Source organism: Xiphophorus maculatus, chromosome 1, assembly GCF_002775205.1.
Source record: "Xiphophorus maculatus strain JP 163 A chromosome 1, X_maculatus-5.0-male, whole genome shotgun sequence".
NCBI lineage: Eukaryota > Metazoa > Chordata > Actinopteri > Cyprinodontiformes > Poeciliidae > Xiphophorus > Xiphophorus maculatus.
Genome location: NC_036443.1, coordinates 2,822,678 through 2,840,412, shown reverse-complemented (window position 1 = coordinate 2,840,412; position 17,735 = coordinate 2,822,678).

The following is a 17,735-nucleotide window of genomic DNA, read 5'->3' as shown; positions in this document are numbered from 1 at the left end:
AGAGAACTGCAAAACTGCCGAAACACTGAGTTCCTTTAAATCAAGCCTTAAGATCCACCTGTTTAGAGCTGCTTTAGCACCATAATAAATGAAACATTGACCAACATATTTGATGTGTATTGATGATTTCGATGATGGCATTTCACAAAAAGTAATATTTATTGCTTGTTTCATTATTGGTGACTGTGTGATGTTTATATGATGAAAAGTACTTAAAACTGCAGTGTTGTTGAAATTAAACTTAACATGACTTGTTTTTCTATTACTTTAATGTATGTAGGTCCATGCTGGCATACAGAGAATTGCAGTTACAGCCACTGAATTATGATATCAACTAATCCTGCATGTTAAAACTTCAATACTTGCTGTTTTTCACCTAAAATGTTTTGTATTAATTTACTTTTGAATTTGCACAGGATTTCTTTCTTTTCTTCGCTGTCACAGTGAAGGAAAGAAAACATTTTCCATCGTAGTCATCTGCTAACATGTGTTTGATCAAGTCAGCTCTTCTTCTGTAGTACCAAACCACTTCCTCTGTTGTAAAGGTCTTCACTTCAGTATCGTCATCAAAATGACAAAACAGTAACTGTCACCTCTCACTAAAAACGAGAAAAAAGAAACACTCAAATCAGAATTTCAAGTCAGAGATGGTAGAAGTCCCCTACATACTGAGAATGTCACTTCTGTAGTGTATAGCTTCAGTGTCATCTTTTGTCTTTTTACACCACACAGAGTTGTGGTGGTGAAGCCAAAGATGACAATGGATCTATGAAAAGAACCAAGTTAATCGTATTAGTATAAGAATATAAAAAATACAAGACTGTGTCTCTGGTGGCAGCTTCTGCATTTCATCATCAAACATTAGTCCATGTTTGGTTCTGATCAAACATTAGTCCATATCATGGTTGCTTGTGTTTTCTGCCAACATGTCACAGTTTGAAATCACCTACTTCACTCTTTCTGGTCTATTTCCCCAACCTGATGAAGACATATTGATAAGTAAATGTTTCCCAACCCTGATCCTCAAGGCCCATTGACCTGCATGTTTTAAACTCCATTCTGATATCAGTAAAACTCTGTTAATCAGCCATCAGTTCAAGTCATGTGTGCTGAGGCAGGGGAATGAACAAAACATGCAGGGCAGTGAGCCTTGAGGACCAGGGTAGAAAGACACTGTGATAAGTATCATTCTTGTTTCCAGTGACTGCAATCTTTGGTAGAGATACAGCAATCCGATATTAATATCTGTATCGGCCGCGATATTGAAAACAAATCTAGATTGGGTATTGGTGACAACGTACCCAATCCATAAGTGCAGATCTATTCAGTCTAATTCTGCTTTGTGGTCTGAGTGACATCATGCTTTATTATTTATTTTACATTATATTTAGAATTCCTAATTGCACTTTCTGAACCATTTTTAAGAAGATTTGTTCCAGGTTATTTTTACATGTTAAGCATAGTTTCAGTGTCTTTGTTTATTATTTTACATTGGCTCCTAGACTCCTAACTAACTGAACAAATTAAAGCTCATGTTTGACCAAGCTTGTGAAGCTGTTGGTGTATTTAAGTGTGCTGTACTGGTGCAGAGTTATTAAATAAACTTGTAAAAAAAAAAGAGAGAAGTTTTTAGTTATTTCTGTACTGTTTTTCTGTATTATATCAGTATTGGCCGATTCTAAACCTCAGATATCAGTAACATATAGGAAGTGAAAAAAGTGGATCGGTGTATCCCTAATCTTTGGCTATTTAACCAGCAAACTCATTCCAAGAAGAGGTTACTTTCTGAAGGTCCTGAGGTAGAAAAATGATCATTCAGAAATTGTGTCTAGATGCCTGGAAAGGGGTGTGAATACTTTTCTCAGTGCTAGCTTAAGAGAACAGAAACATGCAAAAAAGTAGCAGTGACTCTGGTTTAATTAAATCCAGCCAGTTGGGTCAGAGTGGACAGAACTTCAGTGGACAACTGACTGACTAATTTGCCTTTCTCTGCACCAGCAGGTGGAGAGACTAGATGGCTTCCTCAAAGCATATTGTTCTGATTAGTGTCCAGACTATTTAACTTGATAATGAATTGCATAAATGGAGTATCTATTAAGAACATCAACCAGGAAATGACGGTGGAACTAACACACTGTTTTCATCTCCTTGATGTGTTTTTAAGGTATAAAACTAAAGACGTTGCCTTTTCTGTCATGGAACCTGATCGTTTTTAAGAATGAGCCACCTATGAAGATTTAATAAAAGTCTTGGATTTCCTTCATTAAAACGAAACTTAACAAAGGCCTGGTCCAGAACCTGGTGTTCAAAACAAAATGAATAAACTTCAGTTGAAGGGGCGCCCACTTGGTGGCGCCACTGCTTATGTAACTGCTTTTCCTTTTTGTTATCTTTTGTGTTTTCTGTTTTCTCTTTACCATTTTTATGGATTGTAGATTTCACAATTTTTTCCACTGTCATATCTCTTCGAGAGCAACCGTTCTATTATTTATACTGGTAACACTTTATTTGATGGGTTGTGAATAAGACTGTCATGACACTGTCATAAACATGACATAACACCTGTCATGAACATGAGTAAGTCTTCATGAATATTTATGACTGTTGTCATAAAGTGTCATTCAATAAATCGTGACACTTTTAATACAAAGTTGACATTATTCAAAATGTCTTTGTTATGACAACTTGACATTAACCAAGAAATCATGATCTGACATAAATTTGTTATAAAAGTATTACTACAGTTACAGTACATGTACAGTAACAGTACATTACAGTATAACATGTAACACAGTAATCAGTTACAGATCAACTGAGAGCAGCGTGTACAGGAGGATGATTGACAGGACTGAAATTCTCGTCCTGGTTCTGATTGGTTGTTTCCTGTTAGCACTGGGAGAAGGCAGAGGAGATTGATTTTTTTCAGTTTATCTACCTCATATTCCACTGTCACGACATAATGACAGTTTTTACAAACCTGTAAACACCATATTTTTTATAAACGTTACATACTGCAGCTTTAAAGATTTAGCAACAAACTGAAAAACATTTCTATGAAAATGTGTCAGAGGGCAAAACTAAAGAACACAGAGCCTAGTGAATGTTGGACCTGCAGTTGTTTCAGATGCTGGCGCCACGCTCGTGTTCCTGACTGGACACCCTCATGGGAATTGTTCTCCATCCTGAGATCATGAGCAGAAACTGCAGCTCAGAATGCCTCCATGCTGCTGTGACAAATTTCATTAGTGGGATCTGGGCGAATGTTTGACATTTAACAGCTTTCCCAAACAAATCACTTCTGCCAAATATTATCTCAACACTTTTACAAGCCCTAATGCCAAGAAGAGAGCTGCTGCAATGCAGAGGTTTACTATTCCCACCTCTTCACAATAAAATGCTGCTTAAATACATAAAGCACCATGAACGCACTGTAAAGTGAACCACCGCATGGCAGAAGCCTTCTGGACGCTGGTCCACTTCAGAATTTGATAGTTGCAGATAAAGATTTCTAGTTATGATGGCACTGCAACAGAACTGAGGTCTTCTCATATTACTGTTTATGATAACATTTATTTCCATGACCTTGTTTTTTTTATTGAACATTAGATTTAACAGCTAAAACCAATGAAAAAATATATGAAACTCATGAAGAAGTTAATTCTGGACCTAGTTCAAAGATAAGCAATCTTACACACAATGTTGTGATTATAATATACTCTCTATATACATATATATATATATATATATATATATATATATATATATATATATATATATATATATATATATATATATATATATATATATATATATATATATATATATATATACATACTCAGACCTGAACTCACTGGTGCTCCCAGAAAATGTTCACAGCCAAACCAGACCAGTAAAAACTTCCGGGAGAGAGCACAGCAAAAAAAAAAAAAAAAAAAAAACCCTATTATTTATGTATTTTTTCATTTATTTATTTAGTATTTCTTTGTTTAATAGGTTTCACTGAAGAAGATGTCTCTGTATGCCTTTCTATGACTAAATCTTGTTTTCTTTGCCAAGTCTTAAGCTAAAATATGAGCAAAAAATGTTAATAATTAAACAGTTGTAACTCATAGACATTAATACATATTAGTGCTATAATGACAGATGGCATTGAGAAGCACTGCAGTGATGGTGTACTAAAGGGGGCGTGTCGGAAAGAGTAGGAGGTTCTTAAAGAGACAGAGGCCAATTTCATGCAAAGTCAAATTTCTTTTACATTATTTTTGATATACAGTAGATAGCATTTTTTAACAACTGAAGATAACATAGTTAGTTGTCTGTCTTATACAATTGCACTATGTGACTGGAAACTATATAATACTCCCTCTCCCCATAAAACGATGTAAAATAATCATAAAAATTCAAATTCTTTCCTATCAAAGTGTATTTTATCCACTCCATTAGCATTATAACAGTCAAACTCTTATTATTGCTGACCATCGTTTTGCATGTTTTCACCAATGTTTCAGAGCTTTGTGTTTGGTGATCAACTTTCAGTCTTTGGTAAAGTGGTAAAGTGTGTTTACCATCACCCTGATCTTCAGCTTAATACTCAGATTATCTACAAATCAAGTGTCTCCTTAGTTTGAAGAAACATGTTGATAACATCAAAAGATGTATAATTTCGGGCTTAATTGTCATTGATACATGTGAAGATAAGCTTAGCTAAAACCCTTTTTTACGACTCCTGCCTACATCAAGCTGAAAACTAAATGTCATATGCCAGACAGCGCAACACGACAGCCTGTGATTTATGTTCTGCTGATTTGTAAACTCACTTAACACGATTCTTTTTACCAGAGTCCCAAAGCGCAGGGATGCCTTTAGTGGCTAAATCTGTGCAACTTTGATGATCTCTTTGGCAGTAATTACTATTCTTCATTATAGTTAGGTGGTCTACAGATGGGAGTAGTCCATCAGAACCCCCCCTCCGAGTATTTCCACATGCTGTGTGGAAGATAACGGTCTGGGTCGTTTAGCTTAAATGAGAGCCTCGGGTTGCAGCAGTCGTGTTCTGAGACGCCACATCAACAACATTAAAACGAGCTTATTTGGTTTGCGAAAGCTTTAATATGTTCATATTTACAGAGTGTGGAGTGCAGGCCTGACGACCGGACCGTCATCCACCCTGATCCTATGGATTCTTGTCGAATCTGATATTTTTCTTTTCTTCTAAAATGTTGGATTCTGCGACAGAGACTTGCTTCTGGTTTCCCTTCTGGAAACTTTAGTGTTTTCTGTTTCGGGTCCAGCTGGAAGAAGGTGGGAGCACCCTGGATCTACTGCAAATGGGTTGTCAAACCACAATGCAACCACTTGAAATATTCCCAAAGTATACAACTTTAGTCATGTGGCACTTGGTCCACAGCAGTTCCCTCCTCTCCCCCCACTAAAGCCTTTTAGCACAGTTTATATGAAACAGATGCAAAGCTGGATGCGCCCTGACATCAAAAATATGAGGGGAAAAATGTATCACAGTACATATAATCTGTAAAAAGTGGACCCTGTCTGTGTGGAAACTGCTCTTTCATTATTATTTTAAAGATTTTACTGTTAAATTCTACTATGGTGTTGATTTTTTTTACTTGACCAGAACTGAGTCATAATTAGTCTGCTTTGTCTTTTAAGGAAAAATCTCCAGAAAGCTTAAATCAGTGCATCACAACTTTTGGTAACACTTTATTTGACGGGTTGTGAATAAGACTGTCATGACACTGTCATAAACACGAGTAAGTCTTCATGAATATTTATGACTGTTGTCATAAAATGTAATTCGGTAAATCATGACACTTTTAATACAAAGTTGACATTATTCAAAATGTCTTTCTTATGACAACTGTACATTAACCAAGAATCATCATGTCATAATAGTAGTCATAATAATGTCATTAAGTATTATTACACTGTTAAAAGATTTAACAAAACAGTAATTAATATTTCCCCCAACATGAAATAAAACGGAACAAGTAGGACCAACAAGTAGCTTTATTACACTTTCAAATGATTCAATAACAGAGTCATTAATAATTCCTCTTACATCAAGTGGAACAAATAGCACCAGTTATGAAGATTTCATTAAGTGTTATTACAGTGCCATTAATATTATCTCTTACCTCAAGTAAATTGAAACAATTAGCAACAGTTATGAAAATGTCATTAAATGTCATTAGTGTCAAATGTTACATTTTACCTCAAGTAAAATGAAACAAGTAATTAACTAAATATAGCAGAAAATGAGCCAGTTGTGGCCATTGGGCTGCGCTTTGGGCCCCCCTGGGTTAAGTAAAACAAAAACTCCTGTAGAAATATCATAGCTTTTTTTTTTATATCATATTCAACTTAAGTATTACAGCATGAAGAAGTTGAGTCACATTATTACATATTATTGCAATAGCCCTGACACTCCTCACTCCTCAATAGCCCTGACTTCTCTTTCTCTACTGTGTCCTCACAGTAGAGAAAGAGAAGTCCTTTGTCCTTTATCTGCAGTTATCCATATCGCATTTGTTTCACATGTGCGCTGCAGCCCTGAATGAATCCCTGTCATTATCCAGAGCGGGAATGAAAATGTTCACAACATTTGCAACATTTGCTTTGGGTTTAGTTGGGTTGGGTAGCAGCTAATGACAACAGGCTGCTGTTTGTTGTTAGAGATGAGCAGCAGAAGTGAAAGAGGACTGAGTCCATATGGCCACCAGACAACTGGTCGGCCCTTCAGCATCCGTCCACACCGCCATCTGTCTCACTCTCCGCAGAGAACCGCCTGCTGGGTGAGAGAGCGCTGAGCATCACTCCAGAGAAACCCGGTTTGTTTTTCGGAAAATCTCACATTTTTCAGTTTTCCCCCTAAAAAAATAATAAATGGCATTGCTACTTAAGAAAGGGATCCAGCCCATTTGGAAATGTCCTGCTCTAAATTTCCATGGTGTTGCGTTAGATCCCAACTGTCAACTGTTGTTTTGCAACAGGTCATTCAAACTAGCCAACTCCTTATTGGTTCAGTGTGCAACAGACAGAAAGTTAGCTAATGAAATGAAATAACTATGCAATACAGAATATAATCAATGAAAACCAGCTGAGGAAGGCTAACACATTCTGTACCCGATGTCTTCTACAAACCAACATCTGTCTTACACCAAGAAGTGGGTTACTATCATAACCAGCTATCACAATAAGAAAAATACTGTTTAGATTTCCCTGCATTAAACATTGTTTAAGCTGTTTAAATTGTTTAAACTGTAAATAATTGAAACAAAAAATATTATTTTTATTTTATTTCCATAGCTTTGTTCATAAAAGCCCTGGGTATCATGGCTATCTGATTTTATAGCTAGAGTCAGATATTAAAAATAAAATAAAATAAAAGCTAAATATCAAACTTGTCCTTGAGGAGGACGATTCAACCAGCATGGATCATGCTAATTTAATTTATATTACATTAAAACTTATATACTCTATAATGCCCTATAATGCCCATAAGTATTGTATTTTTGTTAATGTCTTATTCTTTTGCTGTCTGTGTTTTATTTGTTCCTGTTTCTTGTTAGAAATAAAGAGAGGGAACTTGAGTGGAGGAAGCTGCATGAACAGACTTCAAAATAAGAGCAGGAAAACATTTAACTTCTTGAATAATTCTGAAGTTGATAACCAAAACTTCAACACAGATTTGAAAATGTATTCAACTGAAACCTTACAAAACAGCCAAGTGATTTAGCACTTAAGAATTTATACATAAAAATTAACTTAGGCGAAGTTGAGAGGACTAAATGTTTCCAAACGTAGCAAAATCTATTTGTTATTTTGGTTTCATAATTTTTGATATTTGTTTCTTTAGTGGTTTTATGTCTAACTTCTGGTTTTAAGCTCTGTAAAGCTGGGTTGTAGAAATAGTGCTCTATAAATACAGTTCAATTCCAGACAAATTGAAATAATCAGAATAATGAATCAAAGTTCATTCATTCTTTTTGATAAATTAAAGGTTTAGTTCAGTGGTGCCCAAAGTGGGTCCTGGAGGGCCGGCATCCTGCATGTTTTAGTTCTCTCCCTGGTTTAACACACCTGGATCAAATGATGGTTCATTAGAAGTCATTTTCTGAGGAGGTTGTTACTACCAAAAGGGAGAGAACTAAATCATGCAGGATGCCGGCCCTCCAGGACCCACTTTGGGCACCACTAGTGCAGTTTAATAAGGTGAGGTGTGAAGCATTACTACAAAGAAGAGATTTGTATAAAAAAAATACATAAATAAAAAACACAGAACTTTTAGTTCTTGATGGTTCTATACTACAGAGACATTGAATTGGACAGGAAACCGTGACCCATCGTTTGTCGTCCAACATCAGTGTCTGACCTCACAAATCCTGTCCTCGGGTATTCCTTGTAAACACACTCCTAAATTGTGTACAGAACCCGTTCAGCCAGTTTTTATAAGAAACGTGATATCATTAGACTTCATGCGTATGCAAAGAAAAGTGAGTGAAAACTTTTGAAAAGTGAATTTACACTCAACTCTTCCAAAGTGAAGAGGAGATCCACTTTGGAAAACAGCAATTCATGATTTCTCACAGTCGGCTTGTGTGTTTTAAAACATATTAGTCCCCAGCCTAATTTTTGTTGTGGTGTATCTACAGCGCCTCCTGGTGGTCCATTAGGAATGCTACATGATGAATTTCACACATTCAAATTAAATCTGCTCTTTAGGATTATCGATCTCTCTGTTTATAAATTTCAATATCATTTTCATATAAGTTCAGTTTTTTTCACTCACTTTAAAAAAGAGAGATGCATAGATTCTCCTTAAGAACATTTCAAAAGAACATTCAGTTCTTTTAATTTTGATTATTACTAATCAGATTATTATTAGTATTAATAATAATAATTGTTATTGAAATCTAAAATCCCATATCGCTGACAATTAAAATATTACATTAGATCAATAAAATAAGACATTTCAAAAGAAATGGTGGTGAATGGTGTGTTCATTTCTCATCCAGAGAGCCAATCTAAAGGCTCAGGAAATGTTTTCAGGTGTTTTGAGATAATTACCTATTTATTGAGTTCCCAGTAACATTTCAACAGTTTCCTAATATTCTGAGACAATGAATTATTGGTTTTCAATCATATTTCATCAAAATTACAAAAAATGAAGGTTTTAAATATTCCCCTCTAGGTGTATTGAATGCATAATAATGTCACCTTCCAAATAAAAGGCCTAAATCATTTTTTGCCAAATATGATTTCCCTCCCCTCCTCCCCCAAAATTATCCTTTGACTGAAATGATGTGATTTTTTTTTTTTTTTGGAGGGGGGTGTGGGGGGTCATTTTTGGTAAAAAATGACAGCCCATTATTCCAGGAAGGTGATGATATATGAGTTTCACGGAGATAATGCAAAACAACAGATTTGTGTGGAATTGATCACGCAATATTCAAAAAGCGCCACCAGGAGGCACTGTTCACACATCACAACCAGTCAGGAAGATTGCAACTGGGAAGAATGGAAAGTCATTAAAAAAAAGTGACAGACAGGCAGAGTCAGAAATAAGGAATTGCAGTTTTCCAAAGTGAAACTACAGACAGCTGTGTGTTCTGTGCCAGCTGAGAATTTGAGCGACCATCTATTTCCTGTATGTGGCATCTTAAAAAGAGTTTCATCCTGGCCACACACAGGGTTTGTTCAGTAAAGGCTTTAGATTGAGTCTAATTATCCCTGCGTTTTGTGTCTCTTTAGGGAAAAGCATGAGACTTCTGATGGCTATTAAAAAGTTCTCGCCAAGATGAAACAACTGCAGAGTCCAGACCACAAATCCATGTGGTCTCCAGATGCAAAACAAACAAACAAACAAACCCTCAATATTCATCAATCTAACTGTGTATGGAGGCAGAAATAAGCATTTTCAACGCATATTTTATGAAAACCTTGATGACACACTATTTTTTTAAACAACCAGTCCCTACAAAAAAATACATCTTATACCACAACAAGACCAGATTAAAGGGAAATAAGACTTCTGGTCTACAGCTACCTTTTGGATGCCGTTTGCATTGTTCGGGTTCCGTCCACAGCTGAACCCAGATCCTCACAACACTGAAGAAAAACAGCTTCTTGGAAGACCAAACCCGTACTAACACCACCTAACATCCTGTGACAGAAACCAGGAACGACGTGTAAAAAACAATTTATCCTCCTGAAGTCGCACCAGAATGCTCTTCCAAGAACATTTAGTGGTCTGCCACATATTTAGAGGACTGAGTAAAATCCTGAGGAGGATTACGATTGCAACAACATATTATCAGTGGGGTAAAACAAGTCTGTCTCTAAACCCAGCTCACACCCAGCTAATTTCAAATTGTCTCTCTTATAGTCCTTGACTTTTCATATAAAACAATCTCAACAGAGTGCCTACAGAGTGCAAAGTTTCACATTTATTTACAGGAATTACTGAATACAGCCAGGCCTTTGCCTTCTTACGCAATTCCACTTGACTCTCATTTTTCTTCAGTCCTCCCTCTGGGTTTTCTCCCATTGCGCTTGATTTCTCCATTTGAATTTCATCCTGGCCAATTAGCAAACAGAAAGTGTTGTGTGCGATAATATGTAAAATAAATGCATAAATGATATATTGTCTACCTTTTAAAGTTTTATAATCTGAAATTAGGAATACATTTTTAATTCTTTAAATTACTTATCATTGTTCTTATTAATTTATTTATATAGTGGATGTTCATGAAGTGACTGGCAACCTCTCCATGGTCTCCAGCGCCTGTTGACTACTGGAGACAGGCACCTGCCACCATCATGACCCCACTAGGGTTAGGGATGGATGGATGGATGGATGGATGGATGGATGGATGGATGGTGTTCATAAAGTGGAGGTAGGGTAAGGGATATGCAAATGTTTTCCTCTAGACAACAAAATATTCATAGAGGCATAGGACTTTATTTTATTTTACCTTTAATTACCCAGGTAAGTTGATTGAGAACACATTTTCATTTTCAACGACCACCTGTCCAGAAAATATTAAAACATACAAAAGAATATCATAAAAAAGGAAAAAATAAATACAACTATATCCACATTTACTACATGTACTATAAGACACATGATAAGTCATGTTTCAAGAAAAAAGGACAAAAATGTCTCTTTGGATTGTAAAGGTTGCTGACCCATGCTTTAGTGGATACTTGGTAGATTCCCAGTGCAGAACTTCAAAGCTTGGTGTATAATCTGTTATAATGTCAATTTAAAAAAAGCAAACTCTGAAAATGAGATCAAGGCTCGGAGAAATTGTCTGCTTTGGGGTTATTTGTACATTTCTTCCAACTTTCCTTTTTGGTTTCTTTGTTTCAGTTTCATCAGATTGGGCTTAAGCGGTTTAAAAGTGTGTGTACGCCTGCTGTGAAGCCTGTGAGGTGCACACAGCGTCTCTCTGTCTCCCTCCTATATCAACACCGGTTTGTGTGCAGGAGAAGGGGTCCGCATGGCTCTTGTGTGTTCGCATTGTTTATGCATCTGGCCACCGCTCGGCCCTTCAGGATCTGTCCACACTTCCATCTGCCACTTTCTCTTACCGATAAACATCTCTTCGGGTTTTTGCTTCTCGCCCGCCAGGAGAAAATCCAAACAATTCTAGGGAAAACAGGGGGGGTGGAGTGGAGCCCAAAAACATACAGCTGGTGTACGACTTTTGCCAAACAACAACTGGCACTTAATATTTTCTCAGTTTGAGTTGAACTTATTGTGCAACATGATCCATTGTGCCTGAACGGCCAGACAAGCTTTTGGACACATCTGTCCCACATTAGGCGAACTCAGCAGCCAGCGGAGCTGCCAGTGGTCCGTGACTTCCACAACTCCTGCAACGCGCAATTAAGCAACCGCGCATGCAGATTTCTACAGTTTTCTATAGCAACTTCCCTTCAGCTGATGTCAAGCTTATGAGTTGTAGGGGAAAATAAGCATTGAATGCAGCCCACATCTTATGCTTCATCTTTTTTTAAAAGGTTTCTTGGCTCTAGTAGTCTTTATTTGAAAGTGGTCAGACAGGAAAGTGGGTAACGAGGGGAAAGACATGCGGCAGATGTCGTCAGGCCAGGACTTGAACCTGCGAGGGTTGTGGGTTGTGATCTACCCTTGTGCCTCTACATGCTTCATCTTTACCTTTTCTTTAGGTGAAAGTGGTAATCATGCATCTTTTAGAGGAGATCTTTAGTCTGAGTCCCAATAATGTGAGTCTTTATATTCCAGGATGTCTGGTCACTCTTAAAAAGCCTTAACTTTATGTGTGTGTGTGCTTGTGTGTGTGTGTACACACAAAATAAATCATCTATCAGGTTTAGGAAAAAAGGAAAAAACCCTACACTCTGTTTATTTTTTATGTGCAAATATCCATTATACACACAGATGCTGTTTAAAAGGGAATATTGACAATAGTTTTCAGAAGACAAACTGATGACAGTCCCAGAGGTTATGGGCTAAGCAGATGATCATATTACAGATATAAAACACTGAATTTATGCGTGAAAAGATAATGGTAGATAATGGTAGATAATGGTAGGGCAGCAAGAGCCAGAGAAGGAGGGTAAATCATGACCTCTGCTGATCAAAATGAAAACTACCATCAGAGGGGAAAACATTTTAAAAAGCCAATAAGCCAATAATGATAACACTACTATCTTTTTCACGTGGTGTACATTTGCTGTTCTAATTATTAAAATTAATTCACTTTATGATTTTAACTTAATCAGAAAGAAAAATCTGATTTAGAACAACATATAAATAGATTAGTTTATTTTGCACAATTAAAATACAGATTAAAAAAATAAAAATAAAATAATAATAATAATACAATAAAAGACACTATTATTATTATTATTATTAGTATTATTATTATTATATAACAATAATGATAAACATTCTTAAAAAACATCAATGCAAATGACACAAGGTCAAACTACAGCCGCTTTAAGATGTTACTTTTTCTACTGCCAGATTTATGCTTCCATTTAAAACTGAAATCTTTCCTGCTTCATCAGCCAGAATAAGGTGGGCTGTGAAAGATACACCAGTTGTTCTTCAACTTTGGACAAAAGGAGGATGGATTTACAGAAGTCTACGAATCTGAACAGTTTTCGTTGCTTTATTATTGTGACGTAATTGGCCTTCGAATGATGCAGCACTTGAATATGGACACACCCAGTGTAACCCTCTTCTAAAGGCTACAGCTAGCAGGAATTAAAGTCATGAATAGTTAAGGTAGTTTTGAAGACAAATTGAAGTCCAACACAGGGCCGACTACAAACCAGCCTGTTTTATACACAGAGGGTCTGGATCCTCGACTATCGAGAAACGACTCTACTTAAGTTTGACATTTTACGCATTCGCTAACGTTTAGCTGTGTAATGTGCCAGTTCAATGCTATGAAGCTTACTGGAAATTGCCTGCGCTGTAAACAACCATCTTCCACTGCAAAGAGAGTCGAGCTGATCCGAACGAGTCCACTCTTCATTTCAACTCAATATTTGGAAACGTGACCAACATGGACTGAACAGGTTTGATCACTTCCTGGTAAAACTAAAACTACAGGCAGACCGCAGAAAAATCAACGTCATCGTTCACAACTTCTCCTTCTGTTCACTGATTGGCCTGGTTGAAATTATACCACTTCAATGGGAGAAAGACCAAATAGAGCAGTGAAGGGAGATGAGAATCATGAAATATTTAATGTCCCTCAGAATTTACGTATAGCTTGTTCACACTTGTGCTCAGATTCATAAAATGCCTGTTTTCCTTTGTGTTGATGCATCTTTGCTCAGTTTGCTCACTAACACTTTTTCATGCTTTTGCTTCCTGGTATCCTTTATTTCTGCACCGGTTTGAAAAAGTACGGGTGCTGCGTAGGAGAGCGTGAAGAGAAACGGTTCTCAGGGATTCAATTCTTTGTGCAGCAGGGAGAAGAGGGGAAAAAAAGGCAGCATTTTTGACAGGTGGGAGGTCTTCACAACTGGATCATCACACAGCCAGCCATTCAGAGAAAATAATGTGTCAAGTCTTCAAAAGGCAGTCAAAGAAAGTGTCAATCATGGAAGACAGGAAAACCCAGGTGGGAAGATTCCTCCCGTTCCTTTTCCTCCAACTTCCTACCAGGTTCAAAAGCCATCCGTTTGATTCAAGTCCTTTTTCTTTTTATTTAGCGTTGTCCCTTTATGTGAGTGGTTTTATATTCCTCCGCTCCATCCCGACTTCTTGACAAGCTTGATCTCTCCCTCATGTATCCGTAATGAAAGTCTGTCTCCTTTCAACGGCAAATAAAGACGTTTGTCGTGACTTGAAACTGTGCGTTGCACTCTATTAGCAACTTGCCAAAAACTATTTGTCTCTTTTGGTTCGAAGCAGGAGAATTATTCCCCGCCACCGGCCCTGTCACAAACAACAAAACGCTAAGAATGAAAATTTAATACATACATGCTCGGCAAATAGAATGTCACAGCCCTCCATCTGCGAGACGTCTGCGAATCGTTTTGTGTTAAATTGTATTGACTGTTGTTATGTAGCATTTTGCTGCGGCTAGATTACATTCATTTGTCGAGTGGTGTTTTTCTGCGCTGGGACTTATTTTGGTCTGGAAGTGGCTGTCACAGGGGGAAACACGGGGGATGTGAGTAAAAAAAGGCATAAATGGACTGGGCAATATTCACCGTTTTTACCGTGAGGGATGTAGGTTTTGATTGCAGAGCAGAAATTGAAAGGGAAACAGAGTGGAAGCAAGCGTCACAAGGCTGGGTAGAGACAAACAAATCATACGTCCTGGGACTTGACCTTGTGCTTGAGGGCTTTAGAGAAGTCAGTATTTTAATCTGAACAATTTGAAGTTTTAGGTAGCTCCCTAGACAGTGTCATTCAGTTCACATTCAATTCAAGAATACTTTATTTGTCTGAAGGGAAAATGAAATGTTGTTGCAACTCATTTAAAGAAACGTCTGACAGAAGATTGTTCCTCGATTTGAACTTCACAAATTGAACTCCTCTACAGTTTGGGGTTGTAGTTCAGGTATTGCTTGAGGTTTTGATTAATTGTTCCCAGTTGTAAAAGCAGAACTTTGTTCCCATGGTTATGCATCATAACAGTTACACAACAACAAGTAGGACCAAAAATCCTTCTATCCGCAAATACTTGGGACCCCTTCTATAAACACTTATAACATCCTATTTTAATCATTCAAACACCAAATATTACACTGTTATGCACAATGGGAACCGTCCAGACACTAGCGCTGAATGTTCCCTCTCCTTTGTCTTGGGTCTTGTGGGCACAGAGCAAAAGAAATTGGAACTCCTGGATTGGCTGCTTTTGTGTTCAAAAACTCCTTCCAAACCATTTCAGAGAAGTTCAGTCCCACGCGTTCTCAAATTCTCTACAACTCTCTTTGAAGCCGTTAAACCAAAATATACTTCAACAATGTTATAGTTGAAGTATGAAAAGTAGACAACCAAGTTATAAAAACTTTTTTCTTACATTTCACCATTCAACAGATTGTTTTTCGGTAGAAGTGAACAGAGCACTTTAAAGTTGGGAAAACTCCTTAAATAATTTAGCAAAGTCTTGCAAATGCTGGCATTTTAACGGGAGTGTTTACACTTTGAGCAGCAGCGATGTGAAGCTGCTGTAACGCTTCACATCGCCTTTACAGTCAAAGCTGTGGAGAAGCATTAGTTGTGGACACACTTTATAGATTTAGCTGTGTAGCTGCTGCGTACTTAAAGCTTAAAGACAATCTAAATTAGTAAAAAGCTCAGTTCTATAGCTGCCGTTTTAAAATGCTTTTTTTTTTTTATTAAATTGAAAATGTGATTCTCTTCAGTCAAGCTCTGCTTTTTGGATCTTTTCCCCACCTTGAGTTTTCCTGACTCAAACACTCCTGAGCCTCAGAGACACCTTCAGAGTGGGTAGGTCAAACATAAGCACAACATATACCAATAATTTGTCCAGATTTGACATAATTAACAGTAGGAAACATAAGAAAACCTATATTTTCATAAGAAAACAGATTTTGCGGGTTTCCAGACATCTTCCCGACATGTTTAGGCTGCTGATGGAGCTGCCTGCGAGCCGCATCAAATTTTAATGACCGCAGGACTTTTGCGATGAAAGCAGCACCTCCTATTGCTTTCCATTTCAACATGTTCTTTGCGATGCCAAACGCCGTCCGAACCCCCTCCCCCACCTCAAGCCCCTTCCTTCCCTCCCCCTCCTGTATGTTTGTTAATGAGAACTAACGGCGCCGCGTCGATAATAAAAGCTCTCTCCTTTGATTTCTGCGTGTTTTCCAGCACTGCGGAGAAATCAAACCGCTCTGATGCAACCTTGACTAAAAAAAAAAAAAAAAAATCTAGTTAGTGGACCTGCAACAACAAAATAAAGAGTCAAAGTGGTTGCTTAGCAACAGATACATCTTTCTCTCTCTCTGGCCTTCCTCCAACAGCATCTGCTGCTGGAGGATGTTTTTCATCCTATCACAGAAAAATCACAGGTTGAGATGACTCAGGCTCGCTTTCTTCAGTCAACAAAAAATATTAACAATGTGACTCCTGTAAGAGTTTTTCTCCCTTTTTTTTTTTTTTACAGGTCAGAGGTCAATATTAGGGTATAAGACATAGTAGACTATTGAAACCCCAAATAATCAAAACAAGAATCTGATTTTCTCTTATCTGTTTCCAATATCACACTTCTAACAAAAGTGGTGACTTATTTTTTTATTCATACCTCATCATCCTAGTGGTCAGTACTTTTACCGTCCATTGGATGGCGCCATTGCTTCACGTTACTGAGATTCCTCGAGGCGCCGTCTCTGTGTCACACACACACGCGCGCGCCCACGCACACAGAGAGAGAAGTGACGGGAGTCTCCAAATACGGTGTGCAGTGTGTACCCCCCTCGCTGTGGCACGAGCACTTAGGCTAGTTGATCCTTTGATGTGCCTGAAATAGGCCTGCAGTGAGGAATCATTAGGGTTTCAGAGAGGCAGCGGAGGAGCACGCTCCGCTTCAAAGCAGGTGCGCTTCGCCCCTTCGCATCCACGGCGCTGTGTGAAAGCGGATGAGGACTTTATTTCTGCACCGGTTTGAAAAAGTACGGGTGCTGCGTAGGAGAGCGTGAAGAGAACCCCCCAAAAAACGAAATAAAACAAAACAAACAAACAAACAAAAAAAATAACAAGACACGTCGCGCTCGTTTGTTGATAACAAAATGAAGTCCGTCGTTGCAACACGGACGGAAACTCGAGTTGGTTTTTGTGAAGGTAGCCTGACCTGAGTGAAGTTGGCCCCCCCACCTTCTTCAAATTAGACAAAATTGGTGTCAATCAACTCGTTTGTGCTCGTTTGTGCAGAAAAGATTTTTGTTTGTGCTGCTTCGGTTTTGAAGATATTAAGAAATGTTTTAGAGGTCATCAAAGGTCAACCAGCCCTCTTAATATCTTTAAAATGATAGCTGCACAAATGAAAATCTTTGCTGCACAAACCAGCACAAATGTAGCCGAGTTGATTGACACCAATTTTGTCTAATTTGAAGAAGGTGGGGGGGCCAACTTCACTCAGGTGGTAGACCTGTCATAGTGGCAGTTTGGGGGAAACTGTTGTGAAGTGTAAACTGACTCAAAAATATTCACACGCCTTCAAAACTTTATACTTTAGTTT